Source organism: Echinops telfairi, unplaced genomic scaffold, assembly GCF_000313985.2.
Source record: "Echinops telfairi isolate 266 unplaced genomic scaffold, ASM31398v2 ScPeMD7_7468;HRSCAF=8506_0, whole genome shotgun sequence".
Lineage (NCBI taxonomy): Eukaryota > Metazoa > Chordata > Mammalia > Afrosoricida > Tenrecidae > Echinops > Echinops telfairi.
In genome coordinates, this window is record NW_022111369.1 from 44959161 (window position 1) to 44975616 (window position 16456).

At 41.6% G+C, this 16456-nt stretch overlaps 1 pseudogene; it reads left to right on the forward strand.

Moving 5' to 3' along the window:
- The window catches only part of LOC101651458, a 44554-nt pseudogene that overhangs the window by 7967 nt on the left and 20131 nt on the right, over positions 1-16456 (forward strand).

The following is a 16456-nucleotide window of genomic DNA, read 5'->3' on the forward strand; positions in this document are numbered from 1 at the left end:
TGATGCACATTTTCTTTGCATAAAACTCTCTCTTATACGTGAGTTGCTGTGGATTTGTTTCTCCAAAGTACCTAGACTAATACAATAGTCAAGGTCGGCTCAAGTTCCAAGATGACGTCTCAGGCTTCATCTGGAGCCACAGGAAGAAAGACAAGAAGAAGAGGGTAAGGGCTTGAGCATGATTCTCAATAAGTGCCTCATGACACATCTGTTTGTATTCCAGTGGATGGCTAGCTATAAGGAAGTCTGGGAAATGTAGTCCTTAAGTGAGCACTCATGTACGCAAGTAAAAATTCTACTCTTACAGAAGAAAGAGAGACTGCAGCCTCTAATTCCACTGGTGTCTATTGGAATGGTGTTCACCTTCAAAACTTAGTTTCATGTCACTTCAAGAATTCCATCAAGAAGAATTAACTTCTCTTTCTGTCCCTCAGAGCATGTTTCTCCTACTTTTATTACAGCAAGAAGTTCATTCTCTAACAGATTATCGTCAGTGTGATATTTTTTCCTTAAATTCCCTGAAGATTGTATCCTAGATTGAATCATCTCTGAATCAATACAGTGCATATAACTTTTTCATGAAAGACAAATAAACTTATATCTTGTTTAAGCCAGGGAAATCCTGCATTTTTTATGCTTTATAGCTAAATATAATTCTAACTAATGTCAGATATTCTCCTCTCCCCTTTCAGAGGTGAATTGATAATTATACAGATAACACCTAAAAAGGACTGGGACGCTAGTGAATGCAGGAAGGTTGGGGGATATTTGTAAGCGGATACTCTGGTGGGTCATTAATGGGCAAGGTTAAAGAGGCTGGTGGGATGTAGAAGAAGGAAGTAGCTTTGGGATGTGACATGTTTGGTTTTAAAATGTTGGCTGACTACTTTATATCTGTATAACTTCAGGCAAAGACATTATTCTCCCTAAACCTGGGTATCTATATTTGTAAACTGGGAATGAGAGTGTTTGCTTTGTGGTTTGTGAAGATTAACTGAGATGCCTGCAAAGGGCAGGGAACTTAGAACCTTCTCAGTTTGTAGCCATTTCGGTAATCATCATACTGTGGGCTTGAATGGGTAAGGGAAAGATAGGTGCTGCTTTATCTCATAATTAAGAAGCCAATTACACATAAGTCTGGAACTCGGGTTATTTCCCATATAAGGAAAGAAATGTTATTTCCAGTGACAGAAATTAAGGGCATATCACTTATCCCCTTGTAATTGAGATCAAATTTGGCATATTGGCATGGAAAATTTCCTTCAAACATCCATTTAAAATTCTCTGACATAAAGTACCAGCACTTATTGGTAGTCTTAATAGGCATAGCGACATGTAGGGTAAAAATTATGAAAGTGGAAATTCCATTAAAATGTGGGCTGAATCATACCTATAAAATTGAATCCATAGTTAAAGTAGTCTGAGCTTTTCATAGTTCTCCAAGGATAAATAGCTAAACCATTGATGTTGTCTTTATTGACAGTAATATAGAAGCTATGCATATCACAAAACAAAACTATCTGACACAACTGTCAGAATTTCAAAATCAGAATGAAAATCTGATACCATATCTTCTGTCATTCCCAACACTATTTTTCCAGGTACGGAGTTCAAGAATTCATTGCAACGACCGTACATAGCTCACAGAAAGTGTTCATGAATAAAGGGTTCATTAAAGAAGCTAACAGGTTGCAATGCAGGTGCGAAATACTCATGATGCAGTTGTTCAACCAACACATGTTACGAAGTTCTTTCAGAGCTGCTGGTAAGTGCCCAAAGGGCATGTCACTTTGCTTGAAGCCGAAACTGGAAGGCATCAAGATCAAGCTCCAGGGGCCAGCAAACTCATCTCCCCAAATTGAGTGTCCAGAGGCACACCATCCTACAAGCCAGCCTCCTTCCCCAAAGCTCTCAGCTGTACTTGCCCTGTGGGCTGGGAAGGCCACCCCTCTGTCTCATTCTACAGCTGCTGGTTCTGCTGCTGCTGCTCCAGTGTCCCTTCTGACTTCTGAATCCAGGGGGTTCACTTTGTAGGAATCTTGGGGTGCCGAAGATGTGTCCCCCTCCTGATACTTGCTGGTAGTCAGAGTCTCTCCTTCAGGATGGTAATCACAATCACTCCCCCTAACAACTACTCACAGGTGAATTTTATCAGCGTCTTCCCCATTTTCTTACCCAGACCCATGTAGCAAAAGTTGTTTGGTCGGAGTTAGAGACTTTAGCTTGAAGAGACACATTAAATCACTCACTGCCTCTGCATTATAATTTTAAGGACAATTGGAGAGGTTTACATGGTTAAAAATGACTTGTACATCCCCAAAGCGCAGGATTGACTCTTTTGACTTTGGATAACGTCAAGCCTCTGTGAAGCTTTTGATAAACTTACAATTTAACGTCTAGCATGCATGGCATTTTTCGGTCTATGAAATGCTGTGAATATTCCTTAACTCATTTAATCATTGCATTTATTTTCTATTGCTGCAAAACAAAATACTACAAACTTGTTGAAAACAACACACATTTATTCTCTCACAGCTTCTATGTGTCTGAAATCTGGGCACAGCTGAGCTGGATCTTTTGCTTGGGGTCTAACGAGACTGCAATTTAGGTTGAGTAATATGCCCATGTGGAGGCTCAACTGGAAACGAATCTGCTTCCGTGCTCACTTAGACTTTTAGAAGAATTCACTTCCTTGTGGTTGTAGACTGAGGGTCTGGCAACTTTTTGGACCTTCACCTCTGACCTTCAGCTCTTAGAAGCTGCCATCAGATCCTGCTATTGTTACTTACTGTTAGGTTGAGTTCGCTAGCAAAACCAGTAATGCTTACATATGTGATATCTCTGAGTATCTATCTAGCCCCTATCATCTCTCTATCTGTCACCCATTAATTGAGAAAAAGAATGAGAGAGAAAGCTATATCAAGAAAACGGCTCATGCAGTTACTGAAATGAATGAACATTAGCCTCGCCGCAAAGATTAACTGAGGCCAGGCCAGAGAGAATGAGGAGAAGTTTATTCTGCACTGCCAGGTGAGATTCACAGGTTCCCAGCTGGGGGCCCTCAAAGTCAAGCCTATCTGTGGTGAAGAGCAAGTCTTTAAGCTGGGCAGGAGGGAGGGGGCAGGAACTCTAGCTGCAGGGGCTTAAGCCATCTCCATCCATGAAATTCCGAGGTAGGGTGGTGCCTTGATCGGCTCATGTGATACCGAGGAGATGGCTCATTTGTCTTGGAGCCCTTTTGAAGCTAGCTGCCTTGGTCCAATAAGGGCAGGTCAGGCTGTTCCTAATGCCCTTGGCTGGTGCCTGACACAACAAGCAAGTCTTGGCTGAGTCCCACAGGTTGGTGCTTACAGAGGTGGATGAACCCAAAGTCAGCAGATCAGTCTTGTGACTGGAGAGATGAATGAATCCAGGTTGGCAGTTCCCTTGGAAGGCCCTGGGATGGCTTGTTTGGCAGCGACAGAGGAATGTGCAAGAATACATCAGAGGGAAAAACTTGTAAGAGCAGTGTCAGCTTTTGGTTTTATGAAGATGCGAGGGAAAGAGAAGGATTAATGAGAAGGAAAGAAAGAGAAAAAAGTATAGGTAAAAAGGGCTATGGAATGAAAGTTTAGATATTAAAATCAAAGAAGGAAAAGGCAGGAGACAAAAGTGCTAAAAATAGAAATAGTAAAAATAATACCAGAGTAAGAAGCAGAAGAGCTGTTAATGTGTTTGTTTGGGTTCTAAGCTTTGCCCACAAGCTTTGTCTCTGATGTAGTTGCTAATTTGTGGATTGATGATGTGTTGAGGGTCTTGAAAACAAAGTAAACTGTAAGCAAAATAGTAAAATAACAACATTTTTTTCTGTCCTTACATAGACCAACAGATGGAGAAGTCCTGATTAAGGATAAGGATAAGTCCTGATAAGAATAGTGTACAACTTTGTTTTGTAGCGGGGGAAGGTATAGGAATGATAGAGTTCCAAGCAACAACAATAGCAACCAAAGAACAGCGAGGGTCTCTAGACCGTGTTCTTAGGGAAAATCAGGACTGTGTGGAGCAGAGGGTTTTTGAGCATCTGGGGCAGTGTCTGGTCGTATGTCATTTTACTGCCCTGTGGTCTTTTAGAATGTCATGGTAGGGTTGAGGTTAAGGTTAGGAGAATTATTTTGGTGTCTGGTATGGCTGAGAGCCCTGTGCTCTTATGATTTAGCCTACTGAGAGGGCAGGTTGCTTTATCTGAGTGACTTGGGGTGCTGACCAGGAGCTTGTGTCCTGGGACAGCTGGTGAATTGCTAGGTCTAGCTCATAAATCAGCTGGGAGTGGCTTCTGAGGCTTTTGGCTCATGCCTAAACTACCTGCCTGTGCTTTGTAATCTCCTGTTGCAGTTTCTACTTGTATAGTTATGCTAATACCTTGCTAATGGGCCAAGTGTGTGTTCTTGGCTAACAAAAGAAGTTAAAAAGGAAGTCTGTTGAATGGTCATGCTTTGGGGGTGCCTCAAGAAGGGTGTGCAGAGCTGTATCTCAGGGATGGGGGATTAGTTGCAGAGAATGGGGCTGGAGCTTTCCTGGCTTGTGTGAAGGGTTAGTTCAATCATAACAAAAAGAGTTGTACAATCATTACAACAATCAATTTTGGAACATTTTCTCCACCACCACCCCTGCCCTCCCCATGATTAAATCGCTTTTAAAATGAGTTGTATAATCACCATCAGTTCTAGAGAGTGCTCCCCCCATAAATTGTTTGCTCCTCTAACCCCCTCACCCTTCCTATCTTCTACCCCCACCCCTGTCTCCTCTATAAACCTTTGCATCAATACTTATCCCTATGCCTCTACTCCTGTGCTTTGCAAGCTGGAAAAGTCAACAGAAACAGTAAAATAACAGAAAAAATAAAGTGGTAAGGATAAAATAATAACAATACAGAGATAAAAATACAAATAGTGGGTAAGAAAGAAAAGACCACTGTGAATATTTAAAAGGCCAGGAATAAATTTTTTTTTTCATGGAACCAGCAAGAAATACTTGCACCTACAAAATTCTCCTGGGGATCTGTCGGTGGCTTAATTAGGCTACATATTCTGCAGATGGGTTTTGGGCTCCCACTGTCCTCCATAGCTTACAAATTGGGTGTTTGCAATTTAGGCTCTGATACTTTTCCCTTTGTCGTATTTGAATTTTGTTATTGTCATTTACTCAATATTTATCCCTGCTCAGGTTACTCTGTAGAGTCATCCCCACTCGGCTCTGTCAGTTGTGCTCCCAGTTATTGGGGAGGTAGAGCTCTGAGGGTTTCAGACTGGAGTTCCCTTGGCGTGGGTTAAGAGCCAAGCCTCCTTATGCTTATAGCCACCCCAGGCTGGTAACGTGGAGTGCTGTCCCTGTAGCTCTGCCGTTCAGACACCCTGGCTAGTGCCAGGACTGGGAAAGATCAGTAGGGAGAGTTGAGGAGCTGCAGATCCTCCAGCTTGTGCTGATGGCCGAACACAAAGGGGAGTCTATTGACAGGCGTTGCTGCTAATTAATTTTAATAAATTTGTGTCTACTTATCCTTATGCTGAGAATCTTGCAGTCTGGAAGTAAAAGATATCCCTCCCTCTCTGGGGCCCTTCTGTGCTGGTCTCTGTGGAGTCCTTCCCGTGTGTGCTACTTGGTTGCCATCTTGCTCCCGATTGCCCCATTTCACTTTTGACAACTTCTACTTTTCCTAGATTCACATTTTATATAGTCAATGTTTAAATGACTAATGTTTCTCCTAATCTTGTCTTGTGATTCATTAGCAGAGAAGATCCCCCTATCTTTGCTCCATCTGCAGCATACGTTGGACTGCTTCAAGGAGGCAGCTCACCTCCGGTCATATTTTGAGGGTTTCTTCCTTCCTGAGAAACTTGCCTGATAGCAGTCGATCAGCCAATGTTCTGCTGTCATTCCTGAGGTGTTCAGTGGCTAATACTTCAGATGTAGATATCTTATTCTTTCTTCATATTCTAGAAGCTCTTCTGAAACCTCACTAGGGGTGATCCTTTTGGCATTTGAAATATCAGTAGCATAGCTTCCAGCATCAGAATTACACATAAGCTACAACAGTACAATAAACTAACAGGTGAAACGCATCTCTCCTACAACCGGAAGTATGCAAGTGCTGGTCCAGTTCTGGTTTCTACTCTCCTTCTTGGTCCTATGGTTGCCTTCTTGACATCTCTCCCCTCACTTGACGTCCCTCCACCACCAGCCATTCTGGGCAAATAGTTCTCCAAGTCTTTCTGTGGTTCTAGGACCTTAAACCCAGAAATGGGCTCCACAAGCTATTGACTCTATATCTTGAGCCTAGCGTGTGTGAGCAAGTTATTGGTAATACCATGATGAATGCCACATAAGGAGAAAATATGATTATATTGTGAAGCATCCTGGAGTTCCCTTCTTCAGAGCTACTGGAGGCATAGATGTAAATTTAATTAGCAAGCATGATAAAAAAGGAAATATCAATGGAAAATGCATCAAAGGCTTAGGCATGACTGAACACAGCAGGAAGGCATAGTTGACCATTCTCAAGGTGAATAATTATCTGAATAAAGGTGAACAATAACACAACCTATCAGTTGTCCACCTATTCTGATTCAGTGTGAAAGCTGCAACAAGTGAGCTAAAATATTAATGTCAGGATAAACCTTAGATGATACTCACGGCACTCCCACTGGGAGCCTGCGTGGTTGGACCCAGGCAGTAAAGAATAAAGAAGTAGCTGGGCTAAATAAATGTTCATAGCAGAAAATATATTTTCATTCTATAACCATATTCTGTTTTATCCTGTTAAGCATTTTTTCAACTCATAGAATAAATTGTACTCAACCTTGTTTCATATGAATTTCATTACCACTATAGCACATCTCTGAAGAAGAATATTATGTTTAGTAAAGTCAAGGACCAGCAAAAAAAGAGGAATACTTTCAATGGGATGAACTTACACCGTGGCTGCAACCACGTGCCCAATTATTAGCAATGATTGAGGATGGCACAGGGCCAGGTAGGATTTTGTTTTGTTGCATGTGTCATTGCTAGGAGTCAGAATCAAATGGATGGTACCTAACAATGAAACATAACACAGAAATGTGGGCGAGAACAAGATGAATGGCGAATTAAGAGCAGAAATTCTGAGAAATATCTCCTTTATTAAGGCGAAACCTTAATTTGATAGTCAGGGTATTTGGTAGTCAGGAGGTGATGAGACGAAGTAATTGTTCTGTGCCCTATGAGATTCATCCACTTTGATTCTTGTGTCCACCATCCTGCAGCCTTTGCGTCTCGGCAGCATTTCAGATTCGGCATTAAGGCACTGATTCCTACTTAAATAAAAGTGTCTTCCTTTGTTTACTCTGGCACCTCCCAGCCAGACTGGAAATTAGGTAAAGATTAAAGAGTAAAGAGCAAAGCCCTTACAACGTATACAAGGGGATACCCCCATAAGCTGGAATTTGCTCAAAGTTATGTATGTATGTATTTATTTACAAAACAACCTTATCACCTTCAAAGTACTCTCCAGTGCACTTAATACATTTGTCAAATCTGTGATTCCATTCCTTTAAACCCTTTTCAAACGCATCTGTTTGGATGGCTGACAGCGCCTCCCTTGTTTTTTTCTTCAGCTCTTCTGTGTTGTCAAATCGCTGTCCTTTCAAGTCTCTCTTCTTTCAAAGAAACAAAAAGAAGTCACATGGAGCAAGGTCAGGTGAGTAAGGTGCGTGGGGGCAAGAAAGGTATGCTGTTTTTGTCCCCAAACTGGTGCTCTTAGATGGCTGTGAGCAGGTGCATTGCCATGGTGGCAAAACCAGTGCCCCGTCTGCCACAAATTAGGCCTTTTTGGTCACACATGGTTTACTCATTCTTTTCAGAACCTCTAAGTAGAAAGCTTGATTAAGTCTATATTAAGTATGACTAGGAGGGTATTAAGTAAGCATGGTGAAAAAGGGAAACCTGGTCTGGCTCCTGCTCAGAGGGGGAATGCTTTCAATTTCTCTCCATTGAGTAAAATACTGGCTATTGGTTGTACATATATGGTTGTGGTAGTGGATGGTCTTATGTCAATTAGATACTCCTGGCTAGGGGTGGAGTAAAATCAGGCAGCCAAGTGGTAGCTTGATGACAACTCCTTGGTGGTGTGGCCTTTTGCATGCTTGAGGGACTCTGGGAACTTCTCTCTCTGGGATTCACAACTCTGAACACACTGGCCTGTGATCTTCTTCTCCTTATTTTAAAAACTGTTTTACTGGCATATTTTTCACATATCATACAACCCAATAGTGCAATCCCATCAAGACTAATTGTACAATCATCACCACAATCAGTTTTAGAACATTTTCTTTGTTCTTGAACTCATCATTTTTAATGGCCTTTGATCTTCTTGCTTTCTGGCTCACCTTTCTCTATAACCTGACTGCTGTTATGTGAGTCTGAAAAGGGGCTTATGGACAAGCATGAGACTTATGAACTTGAGTTGGGCTGGGCTAGGATGCCTTCTTGAGATATAGTTCTTTCTTATGCCTATATGAGTGCCACTGGACTTATTTCTCTAGACAACCCAGCCTAGCACAGTGGTCTTTATTATATTGAGGATTTTCTCTTCTATTCCTATTTTGTTGAGGGTCTTATCAAGACTGTGTATTGGATTTTATCCAATACCTTTCCCAAATTAATTGATATAATCATATGGTTCTCTACATTTTTTTTCAATATGGTAGATTACATTGATTACTTTTCTAATATTGGACCATCCTTGCATATCTAATCCTTCTTGTGTTAGTCTGGGGAGACTAGAGAAACAAATTCATAGACACTCATAAGTATATAAGAAAGAGCTTTATATACAAGAGCCCACTATTAGCCCATATGTCCAAACCAATCTATAAAGTCCCCTTCTGACTTACGAAACACATGCAATGATGCCAGATGCAGGAAGATCATAGGAAGTGAGTGGAAAGTCTTGTGCATCCAGTGGCAGTGGACGCCTCTCAGTGCTGGCAGGGTCTCCACATGGCTCCTTTACCTACAGGACTCTAACATAGCTCCATGTGTCTTCTCAACAGGAATGTCTCACAGGGAATGAACCTGTGTCCCACCTCCAGCAAGCTATTTATCTCTGTGGTGCCTCCAAATGAGGCCAACAAGCTGTGACCTGATTGACAGGCTCAACTTCACCCCTTCACTCTTAAGTTTCAAATTGACAAAAGATTATGTAACTACCACACTACTTGATTGTGTATATCATCTATCTATCTATCTATCTATCTATCTATCTATCTATCTATCTATCTATCTATCTATCTATCTATGTTTAATGTTTTGTTGAATTCTGTTGAAAATTTTGGTATCTATGCTCATAAGTGATATTGGTTAGAGTTTTCTGTTCCGATGATGTCTTGGCCTTGATTAGGTATCAAGGTTATACTTGCTTCAAAAACATGAACTTGGTAATCTATTATCCTTTTCTGTTTTCTGCAATAGTTTGTGTAGGGTTGGTGTTAAATCTTCTCTGATTGGTAAAATTCTCTAGTAATATCATTTAGCCATGGACTTTTTGATCTTGGGAGTTTTTAATGGCTTGATCTATTTCTTCTTGTGTTATAGGTCTGTTAAGCTTTTCTACATCAATCTGTGTTAATGTAGGTAGGTAATGTGTTTCAAGAAACACTTAACCTACCATTTCTTCTAGGTTTTAAATGAAGTTTTCTCCCCCTCTAAACCAATCACATTTTTATTCATTTCAGAAAATGGCATTGAGTTGTTTAGAGAGAAGATCCTAGCGAACTCTCTCTGGTGGAAAAACATTCCCTCAAATATTTCTAAAGTATAGTATGTGGATGTTTATTATTTTGTTCCCTTCAGCATCTTTTCTTTTAGGAAATCGATACCCCCCCCCCTCCCATGTAGTTTAGAAGTTTAGAAGTTCTGAGTTAGAAGTTCTGGGCTCCACCCACTTTCTGGAGGGTTTCTGATAGAGGGTTCAAACTGCCAACCTTTTGGTTAGCAGCTTAGTGCTTTAGTATTTGCATCACTCAGGGACTCCTAAGGGCAGTGATAGAGACATAGACTGTGTGAAGCTGTCCTGTTCAGGATGGGGCAGTCAAGAGAGAGATCCAGAAGGACGTTCTCAAGGTTCAGCATTTTAGTTGAGGTGTGACTGGTATTTCTTCGAATGGAAATAAAGAGGGATAATATTGTTATAGAGTCTGAAGCAGAAAATTCCTATGGGTTCACTTTAGGTGGAATCCAAGGCAAGGGGATGGGAGTGGGTTAAAATGAGGTGGGAAAGGCTTCTTTTACTTGAACTAAAAAGTCTTTAAACACTAGACTGGTCTCCTTGCCTATAATGATTAAGACAAGGAAGAGCCACTGAAATTTGCTGAGCAGGAGACTGTGTATCTGGAGTAGTTCTCTAGGAAGTTGCTTTCGGCAAATGGATGCAGGATGAGCGAAGAGAGCCATGGTATGGGAGTTCATGGAGGGGGTCATCTTGTTTTACAAGAATGATATGAACGGACAAGTATAAAATCAACTTTGATTTAAAGACAGTCCTTGTGCAACCCAGGTTGCCTAAACATTACACCAAGGAGGAGGCTATACTTGCTGGCTGAAGTTGCCATCTTGCTATCAGGAAGGCAATAGGCCAGAAGAAAAGATGAAAGATTGGCAGTATCTACTGTCCCTACCCTCAGAACTAATCAAGCATAGTCAGTCACATAAGAGCTTTACAATCAGCACTGGAGCTTTGTAAGCGCCAGTTGGCTGAGCACAACAGGTGTAGGAATAAAAGATTGTGTGCAACTGGCTGAGCCAAAACAGATTCACCTCCCTGGGAAAGCGATAGAGGCAGGTGGCCCTTCTGTCACCAGAACTGCTATCACATCAAAGAGGCAACTATAACTAGGACCTTTGGGAGAAGGCTGTAGTGCATGGCTTTGGGCTTTCTCCTGTAAAATGGCAGTCATTTTGGAGATAAAATGAAATCATACATGTGCAGCATTAAGCTGTGCTTATAATTTCATATGGGGATAGGGATTTCTTTTGTTGCTGTTATCAATGTATAGTGTCTCTTAACCCAATCCTTTATTTTCCCCCTTTTCATTTGAGTAAGCTTTTATTTATATTTTGTAAATTTATTTTATATTTATACTCATATTTTAGAAGGTTTCTTGACATATAATTCATTTACCATACAATTCAATGATTTGAATATATTAAAAAGAATTATGGACTCATCATCATTATGGAACATTTTATTCATTGTTATTAACTCCCTTTTTCTCCTCAACCTTCCCTGTCATAACCCTAAGAAATTATCAATCTGTCTCTATAGAGTTACCTATCCTGGACCTCATATCAAAATAATTATACAAGCCCCACCCCCAACCCTGTGAACAACAAAATAAAACACAATTTGAGGTAAGCCTCAATATAAAAGAAAACACAACAAAATAAAACTAGAATAATTTAAGAATAGGTCAAAATGGGAGAAGCAAATGATAACATGTTAAATTTTAACCTAATTATAGGTACATTGATTCTCTTTTTGCTTCTCTCTCTCTCTCTCTCTCTCACACACACACACACACACACACACACACACACACTCTTTCTCTCTCTCTCTCTCTTTGTACACTCCGAAAGCAAGGTTTTTCCTATCCCTGGTCAATGCTCTGACGGAATTCAATGGAGGCTTAATTCCCGTGTGGTCTCTATAAATGGATTTTAGAATTTCACTGTTTTTCATAGTTTTTTGTAAGCAGGGTGCTGAGAATTTAGCTGCTAATACATTTCTCTCCACTGACCTTAGATTTTGTTATTCACAATCCTTGAATCACACAACTTGATGTTCTCTTTCCATGTGGGCTTAGCTGACACCTCACTTCAATGGCTGTTTTTCCTTTTAGTCATTTTACTGGGGGCTTTTACAGGACTTATCACAATCCATCCATCCATTGTGTCAAGCGCATTTGTACATATATCGTCACCATCATTTTCAAAATATTTTCTTTCTACTTGAGGCTGTTTGTTTTAAGCCTAGATTTTAAGACCCTCTTTCTAATAGCCAACACCATCTGATTTCTATAGCACCACGTTTTGTTATAGCACCACATCTTCAGTCATCTTTTCATGAGGGTAAGTATTCAGCAAGGCTGTACCATGAGAATTGATCTTAGATTAGGCCTTATGGCTAAATGCTCAAAATCATATATCTAAGGTGTATATATATCTCTGTTCCATTTTAGTGGCAGCATTATCAGTTTTTAAAAGAGACAGTATGACTTCCAGGAAGCCTTTTGTAATTTTAGTAACACTATTGTTCAACTAGCCACTAGTATAGAATTTAGAGTAATATTGAGATAGGGTGAATATTCATATGTGGGAAAGGTTGTGAGACTAAAAACATGAGATATTCACATGTATATTAAAAACTAAAATGACTGAATCCTGTTTAGGAAAACAATGAGGGTTAGACACAGGGCACACAGTTTAATACAGTTATTCACTACAGCAGAACTATGTCTGCAGAACTAAGGCATGTCATAAAAACGAAGAAACGATGAAAGTGGCAAGTATATGGTAGTGCTGAGTTGCCCATTATTGGGCAACCTCAAAAACAAGAGGTTTGAAGTGAAGCCCAATGAGTTTGAAACCCACCCCCTTCGGGTAGCAGTCTTCCTCTCCTTTTCTCCCTGGGGTATTCCAGCGTTAAGTCCAAAGGAGCATGTTCCTTCAATTTGCTACAGGTATGTTTAAGGTAAACTCCACTCCACTGAACGTGCTTTCCACTCAGCTCTTTCTGATGTGGCCTAGGTAATGTGCTGCACGCCTCAAGAAGACAAGCGCTACAAAGCCCAGGTAGCTTATAGTATGGGCCTGAGTCATTAAGGGCTGAAAAAAAACAACCCTTAACCATATAGTATAGGGCAGATTCTCCCCCTTGGGGGACCATCAATTTTGTTGACATTGTTGTTAGGAGCCATTGAGTTGGTTCCAACTCATAGTGACCTTATGTACAACACAACAAAACACTACCTGGTCCTGTGCCCGCCTCACAATTGTTATTAAGTTTGAGCCCATTGTTGCAGCCACTGTGCCAACTCATCCTGTTGAGGGTCTTCCTTTCCCCTACCTCTCTAGTTTGCTAAGCATGACATCCTTCCCCAGGACTGGTCTCTCCTGACAACATGCCCAAAGTATGGGAGACAAAGTCTCCCCTTCCTTGCTTCTAAGGATCATTCTTGCTATACCTCTTCCAAGACAGATTTGCTTGTTCTTTAGACAGTACTTTGAATATTTTTCACTATAATTCAAATGCCTGGATTCTTCTTTAGTCTTCCTTATTCACTGTCCATCTTGCACATGCATATGAGGGGATTGGAAACACCATGGCTTAGGTCAGGTGCACCTTTGTTCTCAGAGTAATCTCCTTGCTTTCCAACACTCTACAGAGGTCTGGTGCAGGCGATTTACCCAATGCAATGCGTCATGTGATTTCTTGCCTACTACTTCCATCAGGCAATATCAAGCATTTTCCCCAGGGACAAGTCACCCTCTCCTCCTCAGCAGAAGGGAGATAATCTTCTCTGAGATAGACACATCCCTCCTTCCTCTCGCTCATGAATCTCCACCACAATGTATTGAACAGCATGTTGGAGTGTCCACGCCACACGGGTGACTGCAGGGCATTGCCTCATGGCACGGGCAGTGTGGTGCCAGGCCTTCACGTTTAAGATATTAAAAAGACCAAATTAAGCAGGAAAGCAAGGAAGCGGAGATAGCAGAAGAGAGATGCCACGCCTTATGAAAATTGCCAAGAAACTGAGCTATGGAAGCTGAAATGAGGCAAAGATCTTTTCCCAGAGCTGACACAGAAAGAAAGAAACACCATTGCTCTGAAACACCACTTCCCCACACAGACGATGACCTAAATGTGTACTTCTGGACTCTTAAATGGTGGGAGGGTACCTTCTTTATTCAAGCCACCCACTTGCATTTCTTTCAAGCAGAACTAAGCAAACAAGAGAGGCACCTGGTGGGGAACTAGATAAAGAACTGAATCTTATTTGGGCCAGAATTCTAAGTGTATGTAGGGCAAAGTGTGCCAGGTTAGGGAGGAATTAGGCAGATAAGGTGGGGATTTGTCTATATTAGTCTAGAGCTTTAGGGAGTAGGCGCATGTTGTTGTACAACTGTGCTTCCAAACCAAACCCTGCTGGCACTGAGTTCGTTTCTACTTAGAGAAGCCCTAGAGCACAGAGTAGAACGGCCTCAGAGGGCTCCCAAACTGTCTTTCTCCTCCCGAGTGGCGGATGGGTTGAACTGTCAGTTAAAAAAAATATTCGTAACCAAATGGTAGGAGCCTCTGTGGTGTAGTGGGTTATGCCATGGCCTGCTAACCACCAGATTAGCAGTTCAAACTCCCCAGCTGCACACAGGAGGACGATGAGGCTTTCTACTCTTGTAAGGATTTATCGCCTCAGAAATCCACAGGGACAGTTCGACTGTAGGGTAGCTACGAGCCAGAATTGCCTTCATGGTAGTGAATTTGTTTTTATTTTTAACAAAATGCTTAACCAGTGCACCACCAGGGCTCCTTTGAGCTGTGCTTTAGGAAGGTTAATTCAGTGACGTGTGTAGTGGAAATGGGAGGCCGGAGAATAGCTTGCAGGTATTGCAATGGCTCAGGCAAAAGCTCTTGGTGTGAATTCAGTTCCGTCAGGAGAAGGGGAAGGCGGGTTAGAACTCATAGAAACTGATGGAATGTATACTAGGAAAGTGCTAGGAGCCTAAAGAATCTGGAAAGGAGGCAGAGTTTCTTTCCCAGAGCCCTCCGAAGGAATCACATGATCTGGTTTGGATTTATAGCTTCCAGAACTGTGAGACAATACCTTACTTTGTTGAAGGAAAACGAGCAAATAATAAAATAAGAATGGCTTTGTTTCCAACTGGGATTATTCCAACTCCACTCATTCCTTAAAGATACTGTGCTCCTTGGCTGAACACCAGCTGCTTCTATAGGCTTTGTTTGCCCATCTCTCCTCCTCTACCCCACTCTTCACCCATTATGATGATGGTGCGAAGATGTTTTCCATGCAGCACCACAGCCACACTCAAAGAGACCTTCTGGTTTTATAATGAATGATGGCAGTTCTTATAGTAACTGCTACCAAGGATTTCACATTTAGGAAAGTTTTTTTGGCGCATTTACATTGTGGAAAAAGAATCCAGTTTTCTCCAGCGTCCTTAAGTTGGTGGATGGATTTTTAGGTTGGGTTTTTGTTTCCGGCGGGAGTGGGAAGAGGCTCACTCAGGGAGAGTACTGACAAGTCTGGTGACAAGACAATTTTTCACTCGCTTCACTGTGATGTCTCCTTCAGATCTGTCATCAGTTAGGCCTGTGGCAGCAGCTGCTTGTCAGCATCGACCTGCCTGCCTGGATTGTTGCAATTTTTCCACTTTCTCATTCTTTTTGCTTTGTAGATCTTGCTTGAGTCTAATATGAAGTCACCCATAGGGCAAATATTCATTTTCCTTAGAAAATTTTTTTGCTGGCCCTAATATTTTTTCCCTCTTATCCTCTGTGTTAGGCCAGGTTGACGAGAGAAACAAATTCAGTGACACTTACCTATGTGTAAGAAAGAGCTTCATATCGAGAAGTAATTATATATCAAGAAAACATCTCAGCCCAGTTCAACTCAAGACCGTAAGTCCGATACTAGCCCATACGTCCCTCTTCACCCCGTCACACGCAATGATGCTGGCTGTAGGGAGATCACAGGCTAGTGAGTGCCAAGTCCTGTGGAGCCGAGGAGGTCGGTAGAAGTAGGGCAGGGCTCCCGCTGGTCTCAGTTTCCGGCAAGCAGGAGGGTGAAGGCAGAGAGAGAGGGAAGTTCTCTGGGCCCTACTTATAATAAGGTCCTGTCTACAAGGAGCTACCATCAGGCTGTGACCTGATTGACAGGGTGAATACCACCCTACACTTCTATACATTTTCAAGTTGACATAAAATTATGAAATTACCACACTCTTCTTTCCCCCCTCCCCGCCTTTTCTATCTCAAAAGATGGAAAGATCTATAACTAGGCAGTTTCAATTTTTTTGTTGTTGTTCCTTAAACCGGAAAGGAATCTTTTTTTTAATAAATCATTTTATTGGAGGCTCATACAACTCTTATCACAATCCATCCATCCATCCATTCATTGTGTACAGCACATTTGTACATTTGTTGCCATCATCATTCTCAAAACATTTCCTCTCCACTTAAGCCCCTGGCATTAGGTTCTCATTTTCCCCCTCCTTCCCTGCTCCCCCCTCCCTCATGAGCCCTTGATAATTTATAAATTGTTATTTTGTCATATCTTGCCCTATCCGACGTCTCCCTTCACCCACTTTTCGGTTGTCTGTCCCCCAAGGAGGAGGTCACATATAGTTCCTTGTAATCGGTTCCCTC